This window comes from Choloepus didactylus, chromosome 4, assembly GCF_015220235.1.
Source record: "Choloepus didactylus isolate mChoDid1 chromosome 4, mChoDid1.pri, whole genome shotgun sequence".
Lineage (NCBI taxonomy): Eukaryota > Metazoa > Chordata > Mammalia > Pilosa > Megalonychidae > Choloepus > Choloepus didactylus.
Window position 1 is genome coordinate 84,323,402 of NC_051310.1, and position 22,673 is coordinate 84,346,074.

General features: G+C 40.6%; 1 long non-coding RNA gene across 1 annotated transcript; it reads right to left on the minus strand.

Annotated features, from left to right (window-relative positions):
- Positions 1–7,642: 7,642 nt before the first annotated feature.
- On the minus strand, positions 7,643–17,901 carry LOC119533256. The gene is made up of 3 exons (XR_005216615.1): positions 17,593–17,901; positions 16,363–16,522; positions 7,643–8,552 (listed from the first exon to the last, which is right to left on the minus strand). It is a non-coding gene; the product is annotated as an uncharacterized LOC119533256 (long non-coding RNA).
- Positions 17,902–22,673: the final 4,772 nt, after the last annotated feature.

Genomic DNA, 22,673 nt, shown 5'->3' on the forward strand with positions numbered 1-22,673 from the left:
GAGCATCCACGGCCCTGAGAGGATTAACAGTTATACCAGGACTTGTAGATTCAGATTTCACAGGCCGTGCCCAAGTTATGGTTCAATCTCAGCGGGGCACCTTAGTCATTGCAGAAGGTGATAAGCTGGCGCAGCTCCTGCTCTTACCCAGCTTACATGCAGTCTTTCCAAGCAGAATCAGACAGAGAGGGGAAAAAGGGTTCGGATCCAGTGGAGCGATTTTTGAGGGACTCCATATGTCCCTGGAGTCTCGACCTATGCTAACCATTAAGGTGCAAGGCAGATCTTTCTTGGGCCTGCTCGATACAGGGGCCGATCGGTCTATCATAAGACAACAAGAATGGCCCCCCACCTGGCCAACGAGCAGGGCGGAAGAGCCCATTAGAGGAATAGGCCAAATTTCAGCGCCCATGCTCAGTGCAGCTGCCCTTCATTGGGCCGATGAAGAAGGACACCAAGGCAGTTTCCAGCCTTATGTATTAGCCCTGCCTGTGTCTTTGTGGGGAAGAGACATTCTGACCCAAATGGACGTTACTTTAATTAGCGGCTACTCCCCAACCTCTAAGCGACTGCTAAAAGAAATGGGGTATACCCCCGGCAAGGGTTTAGGAGCTTCACTGCACGGACGTGCGGAGCCTATACAAGCTGCCCCCAAGTCTGACAGACGAGGCTTGGGTTTTTCATAGGGGCCACTGAGGAGAGATTCCCACCCACACCTATAAAACTAAAATGGAAAACCAAGGCTCCGGTGTGGGTGCCTCAGTGGCCCTTGCCACAGGAAAAACTTGCAGCGTTGCACGCCCTAGTATCAGAACAACTAGAAAAGGGCCATATCGCTCCCTCCACGTCACAGTGGAACACCCCCATATTCGTAATAAAAAAGAAATCTGGAAAATGGAGACTGCTGCATGATTTAAGGGCTATCAATGATTGCCTGGAGCCTTTGGGACCCGTTCAGATGGGATTGCCCCTCCTCTCGGCGTTGCCAGGGCACTGGTCGGTTGTCATCTTAGATCTTAGGGATTGCTTCTTTTCTATTCCACTCCACCCCGAAGACACCCCTAAGTTTGCCTTCACTGTGCCCTCTCGTAACCAAGAGGAGCCCTGTCAACGCTTTGAATGGACGGTCCTGCCCCAGGGTATGGCTAATAGTCCTACCATGTGTCAGCTGTATGTTGCTACAAAGCTAGTTGGCGCCCGGCAACAATTCCCTCACGTAAAAATCATTCACTATATGGATGACATTCTGTTAGCCCATAAGGATGCTGTAATCCTTGAAACTGTGTTGTCACACTTGGTCTGTGACCTTAGAAAAGCTAACCTGGAAGTAGCCCCTGAGAAAATCCAAATGACTGACATTACCACTTTCCTGGGAGCGAAACTCACGCCTACTCATGTCTCCCCCCAGAAGGTATCTCTCAGATTAGACAATATACGTACTCTGTGTGACAACATGGGTGTCCAATTGAAACATGGCATCCCCTATAACCCTCAAGGGCAAGGAATCATCGAGAGAGCGCACAGGTCGCTCAAAGACCTGCTTAGGAAACAGAAAGGGGGGATAGGTCACGGCTTGTCCCCAAAGGCTCAATTGTCTATAGCCTTATTTACATACAATTTTTTAAATGAAAATTCACAGGGAGTGACACCTGCCCTGCAACACACCACCCCGAGTCCTCAGCATAGAGGTCTAGTCCGTTGGAAGGATGTCCTGTCGGGGCAGTGGAAAGGCCCTGACCCGGTGCTCAGCTGGGCCAGAGGCTCTGTTTGTGTTTTTCCCCAGGAACCAGGACGTCAACCAGTGTGGGTTCCGGAAAGACTGGTGAGAACCGTGACATCACCTGAAGAAGCCAAGGAACAGCTGTCAGAAACGCCAACGAATATACAACCTGAACCATTAGACCAAGCCTCCGACCCTGCTGATGATGGCGACGACCGACAAGACGATAATAGTAGGACTGACCACCCCGCGGTTGCCCAAAAAGAGGATCGGTAACTCTGTTCTTTGCTCTCCTATAGCAATCCTTCTAATCTGCCTTTTTCTTTTTTTAGTGGAACTGTGGTAGCGCAGGAGAGTGGTCTTTGGGGCCTGTGGCATCATCCCCCGACCCTGGCCCCATTCTCTGCTGGGTCTCCCGCCTCTCCTGTGTTTTTCACTCGTACCCTGTCTCTAGGTCTCCACCACCTGCCTTCTGACAGAAATATTTCCTCCACAAGCTTCAACGAGTCCTTCCCCCTCACCAATGACACACTGATCCTCTCTTTTGCTAACCTCTCTGTCAAGGTTGTCAACACCACAGTTGCGGCGAATGCTACTTGTGAAACTGGTAATGGCGAGTTAAGTAAGGGAGTCTTGCTTGAATTTCTTAACGTTACAGGGAAGAGCCGCCAGTCTTGTGAAGGGATCTTGAGTAAAAATGAGACTCAAAGGTGCCTTTTCCTTCCGGGGTTCGCTCCTACAGTCTGCAACCGTTCCAAAGACCCGGATGCCTCGCCGCCCCGCTATCCTAGTGTATCGCCCAAGTTATGTCTGGCTCCCCGTCAAGGCAACCGACTGGGTTGGCCCTGTTTCTCAAGTTGTTTCACTTAACAATATCCCCTTCTCTAAGTCTAGGCGTCCAAGAGGCATACCTTACCCGAGACGTGCTACGCCGCCACAATCAGATGCTGAACTTAAATTTCCAGGCCATTCAGAAACTCCTAGCGGAGATAGATGAACTTGGACTAGAAATAGATGGACTCTGGAGAGTTCTCCAGCAGACGTGTGATACCCGATGGTTATTCGGGAGGCTTTGTGTCACCCCGGTTAGGGTGAACTTGACAGAGGAGCAGCAAGATGTCGCCGAGTGGCTCAAGGACACTTATCTCCCCAACTTCACCAATCTCTCCGACCAAGTGAAATCCGACCTTCAGGGACTTGAGAACATTAGGAAATTGAAGCCTGTTAGTTTCGACCTTTCCACACTGGGCGAGACTGTAAAAAATCTGTGGGACCAAGTCACCTCTTGGTTCTCTTGGCCCAATTTGACTAATTGGATTCTCTTGATGGTGGGACCATTGGTGGGATTAGTCATTGTTAAATCTTTGCTAGAACGCCTGTTTCAAGCGCGGCAGTACCGTGTTACCACTATGATGGCTATGTCCTCCACCTTTGATACCCCCAACAGCGACCATTCTGATGGCCATACCCCATCCTGGCCGCCTCGGGCGGGGCACTCGGGAGCGAGGTTTGTAGCTAAGCGCGCAGCTGTGTCCCGGGTATAACGGGCGACGCCAGCAGTCATAATTTTTGTCTCAGGTAGGTCCCTAAGGCAGAGTCATAGTTGTGGCCAGACTTGACTCTAGCCAATGCATAGGGACGCCTAGTGACGCCTCCGACTCTGGTTAATGCTATCCCTGCCCCCGCCTTTGTCCCCCAGTTGCAAGGCAAAGCACTGCAGGGAGAGTCATGTTGTTTCCAGCTCACGGACTCTCCTGTCTCCATATGAGGTGAGCATTCTGGTCGGTGCTAGAGGCTCCGCCGCTAAATGGCTGAGACCTAGTCCAGACTCCCCAAAGCACCGGAACAAATTGTGAGCCATCTGGGTTCACGGGAGCACACTCATCACTGGGGACACTGGGTCGATATAAATAATAAAGGGGGAGATGTGGAGAGCCGTCTCCCGGGACGGGCGTAGCGCATGCGCTGTAAACCTGCTCCAAAGTCCCCCCGCCCATCGAATGAGCCAAGATGGCGCCCATATCCTGCTTCCGCTTATGACGTGCACACTCACTATTCCTATCTGCCAATTGAGTGCATATGCGCGGCGCTAGATCATTGGTTATGAGTAGAGTACTTAAGAGTTTGCCCAAGCGAACCTCGGGGAGACAGCCCACTAGGAGCCGTACCTGACGGCCACATCGAGGCTGCTCTCCCGCGAGGCACTCTGCCCCGCGTGGAAACCTGTAACAGAGAATGCTTATCTAGCTTCAGTAAAAGACTTGCTCTCGCAACCGCCGTGTGGCTCGAGTCGTGACTTCCAGCCAGGTCAGTTTGCGTGGTCTGCATCTCTCTCTCTCTCATCCCTTGTTTCTCCCCTCGCCGGCCGGGGAACAGGGGTCGAGCGGGGCGGCGCCGGACAGCAAACTTATAATAATTAAAACTGTGTGGCACTAGCAAAATAATAGAAAAATGTATCAGTGGAAGAGAAAATATAGAAACAGACCAAGGTATATGCGAGAATTTAATTTGCAATAAAATTTACATTTCAAATCAGTGGGAAATGGAAAAGCATCTAATAAATTGTGAATAGGATGACTAACTAATCGTTTAGGATATTTCGCCCTTGTGCTCCTTGGTTATACAAACAGTCCAAGATATGTTTCATCAAATGGAGCTGTCAAGTGTTGACATTATAAATATTGCACATTTCTGGATAAGAAAACACCATAATGAAGAGCAAGTGCCAGTTTAGAAGAATGCAATATATTTAACTAAATATTGCTAGCCAGAATATATGAAGAACTACAAATCACTAAGAGAATAACCTAACTCTTTGATAATATTTATTACATTGAACTGAAATAATTTGTTGTAATTTTCTGTTGTCTTTTCATTATGTAATATCCAAATATATTCTATTTGCAAAAGACTAAAACAATGAGAAAAATGCATATGTGACCGTCCTTTGACCTTTCCCTCACTCCCAATCTTCCCTTCCTCTCTCCATCCCCCAGAAATACCAACTTTCTACAACTTGGCATGCATCTTTCCAAGTACCCTTTTTATAAATTTGCATATATGTTTATTCATGTATGGTCATTTGCATATATGTGTATGTATGTTATCTTAGTATTATTTTCCGCTTGAGGAGTCTTGGAGGGCTTCCCATGTCAGGCATTTTTAGAAGCCACTAGAGTCCTTTGGCAACAGGTACATAAAGATGTGCTATGTAAGCACATTCCCACTTGATGAACATTAGGTTGTTTCCAGTTTTTCACTGTTATAAACAAATCTGCATTGAAAATACTCAGACATAAATGTTTTTGTATCTATGTTGGTAGTTCTTTAGCATCAATTTCTAGAAGTGGGATTGCTTGTTCAATTTACATTTGATAGATAGTGCAAAACTTCTTGCCAACTCCTATCAACCATATATCTTTGCCAGCATTTGTTTATTATTTTTTTGGCTATTATTGCCAATATGGTGGGCAACAATTGGTAATAGTTCCTCCATTTTCTTTTGTCTGATAACTAATGTTTTATAAGTTTAATTCATTTTTTTTCTTGCAATTGACTTCATATTCATTTCCATTCTTCTATTGGAATTTTTATTGATTTGTAGTGACTCTTTGTATCCTATAGCATTAGTTTTGTCTCAAATCATTGCAAATATTTTCAAAAATAAATTTCTAGTGACTGGTAGAAATTTATTCAGGGAATGAAGAAAGGACATTTTATGCATCAAGATAGAACAGCAGACCCAAAGATATGGACATATGAAATGCTACTGCACATTTGGGGAACTACAAGTAGTTTCTTCTCTTTGCACTGTATGGGAGTGTCAGAGGTGACAGGAAATGATTGAAGATGGCAAGGTAAAGCAGGATAGTTTGGCATGAACTAAAGCCTGGAAATTCATGGTATAGGGACTGCAGACAAGAAAAGCCCAAGACCTTCTGTGAGGAAACCTTTCCAGAAAGTACCTTGGGGTACTTTCACTCAAAATGAAAATCAGGGAATCAATTACAAGCAAATAATTTGAAGATATCTAAAAAGGGGGGAGGGCAGATTTGGGATATTTACTTGTAAAAATTTTTTAAAATTAAAACTTTTTAAAGAAGGAGATTAAAAAGTGGCATACTGTCACTTCTGCTATATTTTATTTTTCACACAGATTAGCCCTGTACAATGTGGGAAGGGCTTAAACAAGTGGGAAAAAATTTCAGCTGCTTAATTTAATCAGGCAGCTCGGCAGACAGTTTAATTCTAATCAATTCAGGCAAAACAATTTTGTATGTATTGAGAGTCTTACCTAAAACTGAATGCTAAGAAAGCCCCTTCAGGTAACTTGAATTGACTCCAAGCCTTAGAGTATCAGAACATGGTAGAAGGCTGTCCACCTTATATAGTGCAAGGTCCAAAATATTTGACCTGTTCAAAAATAGTAAATGCCATCTGTCTGCCATGTTCCCTATGATTATTTTTCAATAAAGTTGTGTGAATGTCTGCATAGGCTTTTGTGGTAGGAGTTACTGTTGGACATAGTGTGGAGGAGGGAGACGGGAAGGATATTAAAGATGGTATCCAAGAGCATGCTGCTAAAATTTTAAGTTAATTACATTGGCATTGACAGTTGTCCAAATGCTTCCACAAATGTCTTGACCCTTCAAGGTGCATTCTGAGAAGAGCAAGATGGTATGTTCTCCTAGCTGATATTATATGACTTGCTGAAGGCCCCAGTGCTGGTAAGGAGATTGTCTCTTCCCTTCCTCCTCCCTATTCCCTCTTCTCTGTCTCAAAATATGTGTCTAAAGGTTACTCCTTAACCATTAGTATTTCTTGTTTCTTTGGGAAACTTCAGTTCATCAGGTTAATTAATTGAGACCCAATCATGATCAGTGAAGTAGAAAAATATGATACAGGCTTATTTGTTCATGTATTCAAAAGATGTTTCTTTATCATCTACTATGTACCAGGCACAACCCTGGTGCTAGAATTAAAGAGAAGATGCAAAACTGAATGCCTTGTCTTCATGGAAATTACCTACAGCTCCAAGCATTTTGAACACAGAGATTGTGCCTGTGCCAGTTGGAATATACTGTGTCCCCCAAACGCCATTATCTTTGATGTAATCTTGTGTGGGCAGATTATCAGTGTTGATTAGATTGTAATTCTTTGAGTGTTTCTTTGGAGATGTGTCCCACCCAGCTGTGGGTGATGACTCTGATTGGATAATTTCCATGGAGGTGTTGGCTCGCCCATTCAGGGTGGGTCTAAATTAATCACTGGAACCATATAAATGAGCTGACTGATGGGGGAACTCAGTGCAGCTGAGAGTGAATTTTGAAGAGGAGCTACAGCCAAGAAGGACAGTTTGAAGAAAGCATAGGAGCTGCAGATGAGAGACAGTTTGAAGATGGCCGTTGAAAGCAGACTCTTGCTCCAGGGAAGCTAAGAGAAGACAAATACCCCAAGAGCAACTAAGAGTGACATTTTTGAGGAACTGCAGCCTAGAGAGGAACGTCCTGGGAGAAAACCACTTTGAAACCAGAACTTTGGAGCAGACGCCAGCCACGTGCCTTCCCAGCTAACAGAGGTTTTCTGGACACCACTGACCATCCTCCAGTAAAGGTACCCGATTGCTGATGCCTTACCTTGGACACTTTATGGCCTTAAGACTGTAACTGTGTAACCAAATAAACCCCTTTTATAAAAGCCAATCCATTTCTGGTGTTTTGCATTCTGGCAGCATTAGCAAATTAGAACAGTGCTTTTTCCTTGGTTTTCCCAGCTCTGAACATGGCATCCCCCATTTAGCATGCAGGTAATAAATATGTATTGAGTTAGTGTCTCTCTAACTTGGAGATTTGATAGTCCAGTAAAATAAACACCAACAAGAAGGACAAAAATAGTGATTGACATGTAGTTGATGGTTGACATTTTAATGTTCTAAGAAAAGTTATTTAAAAGGTATCTATCATCTACTATGATCATTTTATAACATATAATAGAAGATAATTGAATATTGAAATATTTTCCTCCAGAACTTGGGAGCAGAAGGAAAGTGGCTCACCACTGGCTTGTGGCTTGTTCAGCTTCTCTTCCAACTTCTTGTTCTCTCCAATGTTTGGTGAACCAGCACTTGTGTGGACTCCCAGGCTGTTCCTACAAGTTCTGCTCACTTCCACTCCCTGATACATCCATGCTACTGAATATAGACTTGAATATCCCCACTGGAAGGGATGAAGGCCCAAATTATCTAGCTTTTCTTTCTATGTGAATAAAATTAAACCACGGTTAACTCTTAGGGAGTAAGGAAAGTTGGCAAAGTTCTGTACAAGGGTGTTTGCCTAGAAATTCATTAAGCTGTACATCTGTATAATGCATTGTTGTGTATGTGCTCTGCTTAGTGAGATAAATTGTTTTTAATGAGCAGTAATTGTATTAAAAGCATCCAATATATAAAAATCTGAGGTCATAATGACACACAAAAAGAAAGCCTTAAAAAGAAGAAATCTCACTGATAATTCTTGGTAGTTCTAGGAAACCCTTTTTAAATTTTTATTCTGAGAACTTATAAAGTGAAAATAAGTATAATAAAACATAACCAAAATTTCCCTTTAACTTGTGCCTCATTAGCATAGGCAAAGCCTGAAGAAATGTGGCTGAAATAGGCAAGGCTGACTGATGAGATTTCACCCATCTACATCACTGGGACTCCCTGAGTTACAAGACATATGACAAGGATTTTGACATAGTAGTGGGACTGCCTCGAGGAGCCATGACAGCCAGACAGAGCCACATCACCACGATCTTGGTGGCTTCTCCTTTATAGCAATAATGGCAGATTCTATAAAGGAAAAAAGTGAAACAGAATTAACCAAAAGTTGCAAAAAGCAAGGACACAACTCTAAACCAGATTTATCCAGAAAAAAAAAAAATCATGGTAGTGAGATTTGCACACTTTAGAAGTGCCCATGGTCAAGTTTTGGGGCCTTAGGTTGGGCAAAACACTTGAGAACTGTGCAAAGAAAACCAGTTTAATGGTTAAAAAATACGTCATTTCAGGATCTTCATCTTTAACATTATTAGTACACAAAACCAAGGGCACTAAAATTATAATGTCAGTTGGTATAAAAGTTAATCATTATTATCATCGACATCATAATGATAATAGAGTCATGAGACCAATGATAAAATCATCAATAAAAACAATGAGCCCTAGATTAGGTGAGTTGGCCACTGTGCTCCATGCTTTGTCAAATTTTGATAACCACCCAGTTATTAGTCACATTTCACATATGAAGCAACTGGTTAACACCGAGAGGTTAAGTAGCTTGCTAATAAGTGGCAGATAAGGAATTCGAACCCACCTGTGTCTCTCTCATAGCTTGTGTTCATAACCACTAGATTATACTCCCCCTCTCAATTACAACCTCAAGAAGAAGTTTTTCAAATTATGAGCAAAACCTTTGGCATTTTGTTTCCATGATAAAAAAAAAAAAATCATTTCTTCAAGGAAGAGGGCCAGCACTTAATCAGTATTTGCCACATGCCGTCAAGCTCATCCTCCCAGTGGTAATATCTATTTGACAACCTGTGATAGAAATGATATTCTTTGGAAAATGAGACCACAATCCGGTTTTACAAAAATTGTCTGATACAAGGTATGGTTTAATTTAACTTAAGTCTCGGGAAACAGCTTGCCCAAAAATGACTTTTGCCAGTCACGTACAGTATTTCAATCTGTCATTTTGCATTGACCTTCACAGGCCTGAAATATATTGCTCTGCACTTGTGAAGCTTATGAGAATAATATTAAAGTTGGTAATATTTTTTTTAAATCTTATTTCACATCCACTTCAATTTTACTCCACTACATACAATTCTTGGAAACAATGATATTATGAAGCATTCTTAGATATTAGTTTTCTTATTAATTAGAATTTGAGGTTACTTCAATAAATCACTGCAAAGGTAGAAAGTTTACTGAATTAAAATGCAGAGAATCATATATTCAGAAGACTAGGCCCCTCAATATTTTGATGCTGAGTAGGAGATTATATATTTAGATAACTGTATATAAACTTTAGCACTTAGTGTATTAGAATTTGCACAAGTAAGTAGAATTTGGAATAAGCTGGCATTCATTAAATATTATATCATTTACTATAACTCTTCTATAATCTATTACTCCTATTTTAATTTTCGCCTTTCAATAATCTCATAGTAGAAATTCATCTTCTTTAATGTGTGGTAACTTTTGCTTTGTGGGACAATGCAGAACTCAATTCTGCCTCATACATACTGCCTATTTCACTTTATAGTCAGCCATTCTTCACTAACATTGAAAATAATCAATTGCTGAAACAATTCATGATGTTATTTCAAAAACAGCATTTAAACAACTGCAATAATCTTAAGGAAACTGTACAACATGTGGTAGGCAAAAATTAGCATCTCCTGGAATAGTGGAAAACAATAACAAAGAGTACTTTAGTCTCCTGGAATAGTGGAAAACAATAACAAAGAGTACTTTAGTATTCCTAACTAAAAAATTTCAAAAACTGCAAAGTGCATTATAATCACCAATAAAATAATCACTTATCTTTTTGAGGAATATGTCTTTCTTTTCCATTGTTCTAGGCTATCCTAACAAATACATAATCGTTAAAAGAATTCCAACTGGCTTCTGGGTAAAGACAGTGACTAAAGACACATCTGAGATCACTGCTATCTGAAAAATGCTCAAGTAAAACTAAAGGGAATTTTTCTTTTAGGGCATAATTCCCAAGGAGTGGGGGGGGGGGGGGAGGAGCAGAGAGACAACAAAGACAAATTAAAGCTGAAAAACAGAGGCATGAGTGGCCACTGATTAGGCATATCCGAGAACACTGAATTCAAAGCTGGCCATGGGGAAAACCAAAAAACCAGTGGGGACCAACCAGTAGCATCACAACCCTCTGAAAATGGAAGCTAAAGGGATAGAGCTACAAGCGGAAGTTAGGTTGAAAGTTGCTTATGGAGCAGTTAGAACTCCTTGAAACTGTGGAGCAACTGCCCCTCAATCTCACCCATTAGAAGATTTGAAAAATTATTCTCTGGAAAGGATAAAACATGTAGCAAACTGAAAACATTAGAAGGGTGGATACTGAAAAACACAAATATCTTACTCCATTTGGAAGCAAAGCACTGGCAGCCAAGTTTGCATCTTTAGAATCTTCTCTGAAGAAACAGAGTAAAGAAATAACACAGGGTTCATCAATAAAATGGCTCAGCTACATGTGAGCCCTACAGTGAATTTCATACTCTACCTATATACCCAGAGCTTCCAAGAACTTTATAATCCTCCCTTTTTAGATATGAACAGATGGGCAGGGATTATCTGACATCTTTGGAAAGCTTTCTACATGAAAATTGAAGACTAAAACAAATAAAGAGAAAAAAACACTACTTGAAAGGAGAAGACTGTGCACGTAGAAGAAATGTCATTCAACAATCATTTACATCCTCAGAAAGATAAGAGAAGATATTGCAAATATGAAACTGCACACAATGCTATAAAGAGTGTGAATAAAGCCCCCAAAATAATCATAATTCATAGAAATTAAAAAAAGCTGATATCAGAAATGCAAACTCAATTTAAGAGTCAGAAAAAAAATTATCAAAGAATTAATTCAGGACAATTTTCAGGTAAGTGCCTCCTAAATGCCTATCACAATGGATGAAAGCAGACCCTCACCAACATACATCTTAGTGAGAATCATATCCTATAAGCTTCTACATAGGCAGAAAACCACTTTAAAAGGATTAGAAACAGTATAGATTCTGACTTCTCAGTAGTAACCCAAACGGGAAAACACCTATGGAACTCCAAGCCAGGCTACCGTTAAACTGTGTGTATAAAACAAGAATACATTCAGACTGCAAAAGTGTCCCCCATCTTTACCCCATCAACTGCTGGACGACAGGCTCCTTATGAGGTAGAAAACTAAGAGGAGAAAGCAAGGGAACACAGAAAATAGGAGATGCAACAGAGGAGAGAGCTAAACGGTTTTCTGCAGGATGGTTGGGAAGGAAGAGCCCAGAATGAAATCTGTGTTAAGCATCAGGGGAAGCCAGTCCACACTGAGGTATACCAGAAAGCCCTGGGAAGATTTTTTCTCAAGAGAAAACTTTCTGAGGTATACCAGAAAACCCTGGGAGGATTTTTTCTCAAGAGATAACTTAGTTACGTGAAGTAAATGCATACAGTGATTGGAGACTTTAGAGATTGGCAGAGTTTAATATCTACTCTAGAAAGCTAAGTAACAGGAAAAATAAAACAATTATTAACACCAGGGAATATAAAAATTGCAAAGCCCTGAATAGCACTATCAGTGATAATAAACAATGAACATTAATTTAATAATGAGTACAATATAATCATATTTAGGAAATAAGTACATGGGTAGAGTAGAGAACAGGGATAGTGAAGAAAGACAAATTAGTCACGGTGTTTAGTGGGAAGTCAGTAGATAATGTTAAAATAATACTAATACTAAGAAGGAGAAGGAGCAGAAGAAGAGGATAAAGAAGTCGTTAAGAAGTAGCAATCAAGTATGGTACTTATAGATAAGGAAGTGAATTCTGAAAGAATATAATTAAAATGTTGGTAGTAGTTGCCTTTAGGGAAAGGGAAATGGGCTGAGGGACAGATTCAGGCATGGATTTTTTCTTAACATTTAGAACTAAATGTTTGTAATTGTAGTTGTATAACTATAGCACATAAAATAAGCATTGTATATAAATGTATGCTACTTAGGAAAGTAATAAGTTCTCCTTCCAAGCTAGCAGACCCAACAATTGAAGTGTAGAGAGTCAGCAAGTTTCAAGGCATTCAGAATTTTTAGGAACACTGTGCTTTCATTCTATCAAGAACAAAACACATGCTTACTGCCAATAATATAATTTCCCTTCTCAGTTGTTTATGTATAAGGGTAGAAAATCTGTATCTAACACCATACACAATTTTATTCCTGTGTTCATTTTAACAACTAGTTAGCTCTCACTCTGGAAGAGAAAATAGGAGCCAGTGTTCTTCAAACTAAGTTTTATTAGTACAATTGAGTCATAATTATCTGAATGAAATATATAAAAAGGAACATTCTATGTTTTTAAGAACAAAAAACAATAATATAAGATCTACTTTAATTAAAATCATTTACTATTAGAGAGCTCAGAATCCCATTACATTTCAATCAAATGATGTATGACAATGAATATTCAACAGCATCCATTTATACGTTTGACTAGAGTAATAGGTTGGGAACACCCAACAGGTGCTCAGCATGTGGGGATTCAGAAGTAAACAATGTAAACAAGGTATCTACCAATCTAGTATTATGAGATCTTGGAATCCTCAGGATTTTTAAATAATTCAATATATATATATATTTTTTGCCTTTAAACAACCACTTTCAATCATGTTTGCCTTCAATGTCAATATAAATTTTTAACATTCTAAATAATGCTATACTTTATTTTTCTTAACCAAACAGTGTCCCCAAATTAAAATCTCTAGATTGATCTCACTGCTTTCCAAAAACCCATTAGTTCAAGTGCGGTTGGTTAAAGTGAGGATAGGAAGAAAATAGACAGCTCCATATTTTCCTAACTATTCTTCATACATTTTTCTTGGAAACTAAAATTCATTTTCTTCTGGAAATGATACCCAAATGGGAGCAGCCAACACTCTAAGATGAGAGTATGTTTGGTGTTCGTGTGAACCTATGGCTTATATGTTTTCTACTGGCGATATTCATGTGTGTGTGTCTGCACTTGCAAATGTACTCAAATCTTGTTCTGTGGAGTTAAAAAACAATAGTGTCATCAACTGGAGTAGTTCGAAGTATTTCTTTTCTATACTTCTTCCGTAAGGTACACGAGTCGTAGTAGCACTAAGAATGCAGACATATGCTCAGGTTTCATGGCAGCTTATGTTTCAGCATGAAATTTGATATTTGATGGTATATTATTTTCTCCTTGCCATCAACATTTTTGCATGAACTGCATTATGCATAGTCTAGGATTTGGGGGGGAGGAGGTGTATATATTAAATCTCATTGCATGAACAATCTGCTTTAAGATGCAATGCCAAAAGTGGACTTTTGTAGTAAAATATCCAGAGCTTTGAGAGAATAAACTTTTAAAAAAGCATTGTTGTGAAACAAATTCCATATTTTGAAATAGACTAATATGGCCAAACTCTTTCTTAGATATATTATTCCAAATATATGACTATCTCATTTCAGAAGAAAGGGACTTTTTTGTAAATGCCCTGTTCTAAAATGTGGGAGAACAATTTCCACTCCATAGTAGGTTGAGCAGAACCTCTGTGATTTTACCTAAATTATTAATTTGGTTAATCAGTACATTCCCTTCACAGATATTGTAAAGGGAGACTGGTTCCATTCCCTGTCCAAAATTTCACGCAGTATTAATTAGCAATAATGTTCTGGTAAAGTGAAAACAGCATCAAACCCCAGTCACTACTCAAATATATTAGATGCTATATGACACAAACTTACTTAGAATGAAAATGAGTATATTTCATCACCATGTGCATAAAGGAGTTTGGTTTACAGTTCTACCACATATACAATCTGCATTTTACACTTGAACAAAAATCCTGCTCAACCCCACGACAAATAATTTTTCTTAAGATGTGTAATTAGGGCACCTTCCCCAGACCCTTTGAGGGGCGTTTAGTTCATTTATTGGGAAGAAATGTTCTGGTTGTTTCTTTTTTAATCAAAGCTACTTTGCTAAATTACTTTCCAAGCAGACTGTGGAATATTAGCAGTCCACTTCTGGCTCTGGCCTTGTCGCAATTTGAATATTAACAGTCATAGTTTCACAGCCGCTCCATTTTGAGTAATGCACTGTGTGACTCCCACAATTCAGCCGTTATTTTTCCCTTCCTCAGCTGGTCCTGGCCCTCTGAATGTTTGCGTGGTGTCATCGTGAATGCGCTCGGAGCAGAGTTATATGGCATCATTTGGAGAAACATTGCGTTAATAACCAGAGTTCAAGGGCAAAGGATATAAACGGAGCAAATTACAAGTCTGAACAGATATATAGCTTTTGCTAAAAGGGACATGGGCTGCTACTTTATTTACTGGGCACGGGTGCACTTGCAGAAGGTAAAGGAACACACGAAGGCATTTTTAAACGACCACATCACAGCTTAAGAAAACAACACAAATTATCAGTCTTGAAAGAAAGCTAGTGCAAGGATCAACGATTCTGAGTTTCCTAATGAGAGAATATGATTTGCTATAAAGTACCTTATATTTCTGGGGTAACTTCAGATAATATCATTTTATGTGCCACAATAGAAGGAAAGCAGAAGCTTGCTGGAAACCGAAATTCAATAGATCATTTCAAACTACAACTTGAGCTCAATTTTGTCTGGGGTTTTTGCTCTGCTTATTGTAACCATTTTAACCAGGGGTTACCACCTTGGTTCAAAATTTAACACCATGATTAAGTGATTTGTGGAAATGTTCTATTTTATTTTTCACCTGGTGATGTAAGAGCTACCTCAAAGATTAAATAAAAGAAATAACTCAAAATTCCAAAGATAGGAAGCAAAGCCAATAAATAAAAATGGAACAAAAGGGCGATCTAATAATCAAAGAAAATGAATATCAAAGAAAAAATTCCCACTTATTACACAACTGAACATTTTAAATAATATTCTCAATAACATCAAATGTATTGTAAAGTATGTATTGCAATATTTTTCCTATTGGCAGGATGGAATGCAACAAACCTCTATTGTGCAAAGCAGTTTGGAAACTATTGTAAAAACTTTCAAAAAGTTCATAAATTATGGCCCATTTAGTCCATTTTTTAAAAACTGCATTTGAAATAAATAATTTAAACCATGGAAATTTGCCTTAAGATGTTCTTTACTGCGTTATTTACTTTGCTGAAATCTTAGAAACGAGAGAAATATCTAACATTAGGGAAATGGTTAAGCAAATTATAATACATACATCAAAGAAATATTATACTGTTAATAAAGTTAATATGGCTATCCCCAATAATATTAAAATGTGCTTTTGACATACTAGTGTATGAAAAAACCCACAGATTCAAATCTACTCTTTCAGAAGTATTTAAGCATACATAAAGACAATTCTAGAAAGAAACATGCATGAATTTATTTTCTGTGTCCTTTTTTAATCTATGCTGTTGGTGTTAATGTGATGAGACTATTAGGTTTCTTTAAAACATTTCTCTTTTTTTCCCCAAACTCACTGTTATACTATTATATTACCTTCATTAAAATATGGCATTTAAAAAAGAAATTCACATAGCTAAGCTGTCTCCCCCACTAACTTTTCAACCACAGTTAGATAAACTATACCTTTGTGACATATTTCAGTCTCACTTATTGCTATTTTAAACATGGCTTTCATTTCCTTAGTGGTGGTAGTGGTGATGACAGAAGGGGGTGTGGGGTAGTCTAAAGCTCAATTAGACCAAATAACATTTTCCTCACATGAAGAAAAAAAAAATCCAACTGTTTTCTCTAAACTCTTCTGCTCTCAGAGGTAAATGAATCAGCAAGCAGGCAGGACTGACTTATTCCTTGACATGAGCTGTCTTACCTTTAGCGTTGCAACTTGCACAGCTTGCAGCCAATGGAGCTGTCCTTCAGTTGCCAAAGAACAGCCTGTTTGATACAGTAGCTTCCAGCCCCATTCCATGCTGGTTCACTACATATTTACTCCTGTTATCAGTCTGTCTGCTTCAACCCCAGTTCTAAACCTAGAAAGTTTTTAAAAGGACATCTTTTAAATTGAATTGCCTGAAACCATGCATTGTCAACTTTTTGCGAGGATAAAACATATTCAAATTGCTCACTACTTTAAGACATGTAAATGCTGGATAAATTATGAAAAATTTACACATTCTAATGCGCTAAATATATAAAACACATCCTTATACTTTATTCTATTGTTTTTGGGGAAAAAAAAGCACTTCCATTAGCATTTAATATCCATTTTCTTATTTCCTTTTCCTGCAGAGAACATCTACAATGTATTGTACTTCTTCTCCCCACGTCCTTTTTCAAACCTATTTTCAGTGGTTTTAATATTGCCTATGATAAGGAAATGCAACTCTTCAGGTCTGATTTCATATAGGTTCTCAAACCCTGATGAGCATCACTCAAATAAATAACAAACAGGAGTTACACTCTGTCGGCGAGTTGGCAAGGGGAGACTCGTGGGTTATTCTGATGGCGAAATGATTTTTCAAACATCAGTCCGAAATCCACGCGGAGCTCTTCACCCTCCGCTTTCCCATAGCGCGCTTTTCTTTCTCCCACAGAGATATAATAGAAACTAAGCTTCAAAATCTACACATTCCTAGCCCGGTCCTTTTGTGCAGGCATCCTGCTCTCCGCGCTCGGGGCCGGGCGGCACGGAGCGCGCTCGCATTTCCATGCGCGGGACCCCCGCTGCTCGGACCCCGGCGAGCGGACAGGCCATCCATCATCCGCCTCCCTCCCGCGGGGCGATGCCGCCGCGGCCAATCCGGCGGCAGGTGGGGCCGCACCTGCGGGACGGCCCGCCGCTTCGCTCCCTTCGACTTGCCGCGCCGCGCACGCTCGCGGCGCCCTTGCAAGCCACCCGGCCCTTCCAGGCCGGAGCGCGACAGGTACGCTCGGGTGGCAGGGATGGTGCGTGCTCCGCGCAACCAGGGGGGCTGCTGGCCTGGGGGCCGCGGGAGGAAACGCTCTCCCTTAATGCGCACGCCCGCTGTGGGCTGGTCTGGCCATTGCAAGCTCCTCACTGGGGTTCGTGCCTGGAGAGTTGAGGAATTATGATGCTTACCTTTCGGAAGGGAAGAGCAACGTCGAACATATTTAGGGACAGAACTCGTTGCCTCCGGTCTGTGGCTTAATATGAATCCCTGATGGAGTTTGCAAGGAAAACCGGAATTCCCCTTGACCTGCGGGTATTCAGGCAGTTTTCCCCCAAGATCCAAGTGAACAGTATTAACAAAACGCTGATTATTATATACTGTCTCTACAGGATAGGAAACTACCCCAAACAAAAACCGTAGAGAGATCTCAAGGACCATCAAAAAGATTGTAATAATTCGATATAAGAGCATGAGACCTCAGACCACAGGGGGGACCTCATTTTCCAAGGAGGTGAACCGTTTGTATGCAACTTTGTGGCGACTTAGGGTTGGTGCGAGTCCCTGGGCTGTTCTGTGGAGGCAGCAAACATTAAGTCCTGCCAGCATGTTGTGGCTTTTAAAACCGGGCTGGATAACTGCCCCTGGTATAAAGGATTCCAGTCATTTATTTTATCATGTAATTTAAGAGCAACTGAGAGCAAGTAGAGCTTCCACCCACCCACCATCTATGTTCAAGAGTAACTGTATGTAGATGTGGATTATGCCAGTGTCAGGCCTCAGAATCAACAGTCCTGCCTGTGGCTTCACGTTTTCTTAAAAAGCCTATTTCTTTAAAAACAAAGAATTGCAGAAAGTCCAGCGAACATCACCTCCCTGCACCACACACACACACACACACACACACACACACACACCACATACGCAACTTGTGTCTTATTTCTGAATTATAAATCATGGAAAAAAGAAAGTGGTGACTTCCGTTTTCCTGCCTTTGACAACTGGAACTGATAATGCCTTAAAAGAAGAGAATGAACCGTGTGAGCCGTATTGATACAGAAAGTGTAAGGGCGTACTCACCAAGCCCCTGCCTCTTCAGCGAAGATTCCCATAACTAAGAAGGATTTCTCCTTTAAGCCAGTGGTTCTCAGAGACATGGCTTCACAGGAGAATCACCCAGTGCCAAGAACAAGGCTCCGAATGATAGGCCTGGGCTGGGGTGTGGACAAGAGTACTTGGAAAAACCTCTCCAGTGACTGGAACCTGTAACCCTCCAGCTCTTTTATTATTCTGTTTCATTTCTTGGAATACAATTGTTTTGCTCCCCTCTCTGCCCCCACCCCACCCAGCTCCAGCCCACCTCACACAGCTCATAAAGGAGAAACAAAGTCACTCCCTTTTTTTTTTCTCTTCCATCGCTCACTGCTGTTAGCATTCTGATCTCACTCAGACCTGGTGCTAAAATTGGTCACTCCTCCTTTTCACACCTCGATAGCAGGTTTCATTTTGCCATTGAGTCATTTAGATTTATTTACATTATTATTTAAAATACTGACTTTTGGGGAGATGGGGCAAGCGATGGACCTGCAGAGAGATTTTTGAAGTCTCAATTATTTCTCTGAACTTGGAAGTCTTGAGCAGATAAGGCCCCCCTGGTTTTGTGGCCTTGGTCCATCTGCTCCAGGCCTACCAGAGGCCTTGCCCATCTCTGGCAGAAGTCTGGCCACACGTTTTGTATGAGCAGAGCATTCTTCCTGTTCACCAAAGTGGAACTGAAGTTTCTCTTTCCCTTGGTTTTCTCGCTCCCTGTGGCCAGCAGAGCCTCGTTTCTGGATTATGTTGTACACTTTTCCTTGAGAGATAGATGATCTGTTCTTTGGTTAGACACTCTGACCTTTTACGGGTGTTGATTATTGATCTTGATCTGGGCTGGATGGAAAGCTCTTGACTCTGAAAAGTTACTCGGCCCCCAGAACCATAGGGAAATTCAATTTCTGTGTCCACGAAGCCAGTGTTCCAGGACAACTCCTCAATTAGGATTCCTCTTACTATTTTACTTTCCTTAAGCAAGCTGCAGCCTCTGCATTCCAGCTCTAGCTTTTAGTTACAGTAATCAATTTCTCAGTGTAGCTGGCTGTAATTGTTGGGTTGGATATTGAGCTTTCATGGGGCTTAGATACAGTATGTTCCTGTGAAGGGTCTTCTCCATACCTCGCAGACAGATGGGTAATAATACCATACAGTAATACCTCCACATTGGTTTATGTGTGTTTGACCACAGTACAAGCATAATTATTTTTGCCCAGTAAAAGCTATTAGAGATCTATTTGGTAGTTTTTACGATCAATAGCTCCTGTGATATTTGTGTAGCAGCCACAGAATAATCAATTGAAGGTCATATAAAGTAAATTACCATCCTCCTATAATGATTCTTTTTTCTAGATGAGAATTGGGTTTTATTATTTCATCAGGAGCCTCTCACAACGCATGCTCTGCCTGTTAGAGAGAGAGAGAGAGAGAGAGAGAGAGAGATAAAAGTTGTGAGTGTGTTTTGAACATAGTATTAATATCCATTACTTGAATTTATGTTATTGGATTATTGAATTAGTGGATTCACACTGGAATTCCTTCAAAAACCTTTCTTATGTACTCAGTGACACAGTTAATAACAGTTGGGAGCAAATGGAGGCCTTTGCAGCATGGTGGAGTAAGTCACTTTGCAAAAGTCAATCTTTGTAGCTGTCTCTTTAAAGCAAATTTAGAGTTGGTTAAATGTGTTATATTGACAGTGTGACCGAGCTTCTCTCTTCAAACCCTTTTGGAGAGTGACTGGTGAACTAAGCAGGAGATGGAGGCAGGAATGCAGAATACTAATGCAGGCAACACCACTAGCTCAAGGTGAAACGGGGAAGGGGCTCTGAGGCTGGCATTCCAGCAGGGCCTCTCCCTCACCCCATAGGCCTAACCTGGATTTCAGACTTACAGTGTGAGCCGGAGCCATGGCCGTGCCTGTCTAAAAGATTGCAATTTGCCAACCGGAGGCAGGCAATCCCCCAATTGTCTTAAAGGGACCCATTTTCAAAGTTTAGCCTTTCTTTTTGTGGGTGCAATCAGTTGTGCACTGAAAAACTGCAACCACAGTTGGGTAACTGCAGGCACAACAGGCCACGAGAGGCCTCTTTGCTCCAAATTTTGTACCTGCAGCTAATTGCACTTACAGAAAATGGGAGTGTGATAGGAGCTTTTTTAAAAATTGGGGCCAGTAAATTCTCCATGGAGGGACTAGGTGAGCCGAGAGACAATTACTCACTTTCTTAAAGACAAAGGCAAATAGAGACATCCTTTGCACACACTCGATCTAGTCCGTGGAGCGTGGTCTGAGAGCCAAACGCCAGGCTTCACAAATTCCCCAATCATTCGAGACATTACCTGGGAATCTGTGACAGTTTGCAAATGTACATGAAACAATCAAGTGAAAAGTACTTAAAGAAGATGCTGGTGAGTATGAGACTGTATCTTTGCTGATAAATTCATGAAGTGTTTTAGAATCAATGGCAAAAGGCATTTATTTTTTTCTTTAAAAGAATGTCAGTTATTGTTGTTACTTCTCATTTATATAGGGATAATTAATGCAGAAGTTAAGATAGTGGTGCCTCTAAAGCAGGCACTTTAAATATATACATTTATTTATTCCCTCCCCTGCCTAAGGAAAGGATAATGTTGCTTCTGAAGGCATGCACAGATGCAACCTGAGCCACTTCGAAGTCCCAGTGTGTGAACATCTCCTGGAGGAGATGGTGAAGCTATGTCTCCACACACCCCTTCCCTTCACCTGTTCTGTACAATGTGGTGATGAACAAGTTGAGAGTGAAACCAAGCACTTGTTCTACACCTTTTTGCAGATGACCCACCAATTAGGCACATATTCTGGAAATTAGAAATCAAATGCAAAATAATATTGGTAATTTGATAGAATGTTACTCTAGAAATAGTTTGACATGTAATTGTAGCCCAATGACAAATTTAATAACCAAACAAAATAGGAGACAGTCTTGGTCATCCTTTCATTTCCCAGGCTATCGATGAGGAAGTAGCATAGTGCCATTGTTAAAAAAATTTAAAAAGCCCAGGTGTCATGGCTGCACATTTTTGAAAAAAGAAAATTAAGCACCAGGAATTGCCTCTTTTGGCCCAGTTGCTACCTCTACCTTGCAGCATGCCTGTGAATCATGTTTTGAAACATTTTTTCCATAGACTAATCCTAAAAAGAATTGTTAGGTTCTCTTGCAAGTTTATTTTGAATGTTGATTCTTAAAATAAATATAACATTCAGGACAGAAGTGAAAGCATTAGGGTACCAATAATGGCATTTGTTTTCATCTAGGTACATTGGGAGGGGTAACTAGTCCACCTGGGAAAATGCCTTCAAGAGAAGATGTGCCACTCGAAGTACAAATTACCTTCCAGGCAACTTGTCAAATGGCTATCCAACATGCACCAACATGGAACATCTTTTAGAGCTGCCTCTTCATCTTTCTCCATCTTTCCTTTCTCAACCCTATATAAATCAAGCCTATACCATTGCCCTTTGGAGAGTAAAAACCTCTGCATTCAGTTTTGATCATACAACAAAAGCAGATGGAGATTTGTAGATGGTTCAGAGTAGGAGGAATCCAAATGATAAAAGAATAAACTGTTGAGACTTACATGTTTAGAAAAATGTTTGTCCTATGGAGAAGGAAGGTAAAACATGACAAGTATATAAAAATGATCCATGAGGAAATTTCAAGACCATTTTTCTTCAGAGGTAAAAGTAATGAGACTGGTGGAAATAAATTAGGAGAGATTTCAGATGTACACAAGAATAGCCTATTAACCATGGAAGTTAAAAAAATAGAGTGAATAGCAAGGACAAGCTATAAAATAATCCTTATAAATAAAAAAATGCCCTATGCAAATAAGGTATTCAGTAAACAAACAGCTGCTATTGGAATTACTGTTGATGATGACAATGATAATAATCATTAAAATTACTTTCTTGCACGTTTCTGTAACAACCTCGCACTTTCCAGCCTATCTTGGTACTGGCGTTGCAAAAAAAAAACCCAACGCTGGGTTAACTCAACCATTTACCTCCTCCATATCTGTACCAGCAGTTTCACTTGACTAATGTTAGCTGATCCTGGCCTACCTTGGTTTTCCCTTAAAAATTAAGTCTCAAGCTCCAAATGGACTGTTACCGCAGTTCTGCATCCTGACCGTTTCCCTAAGT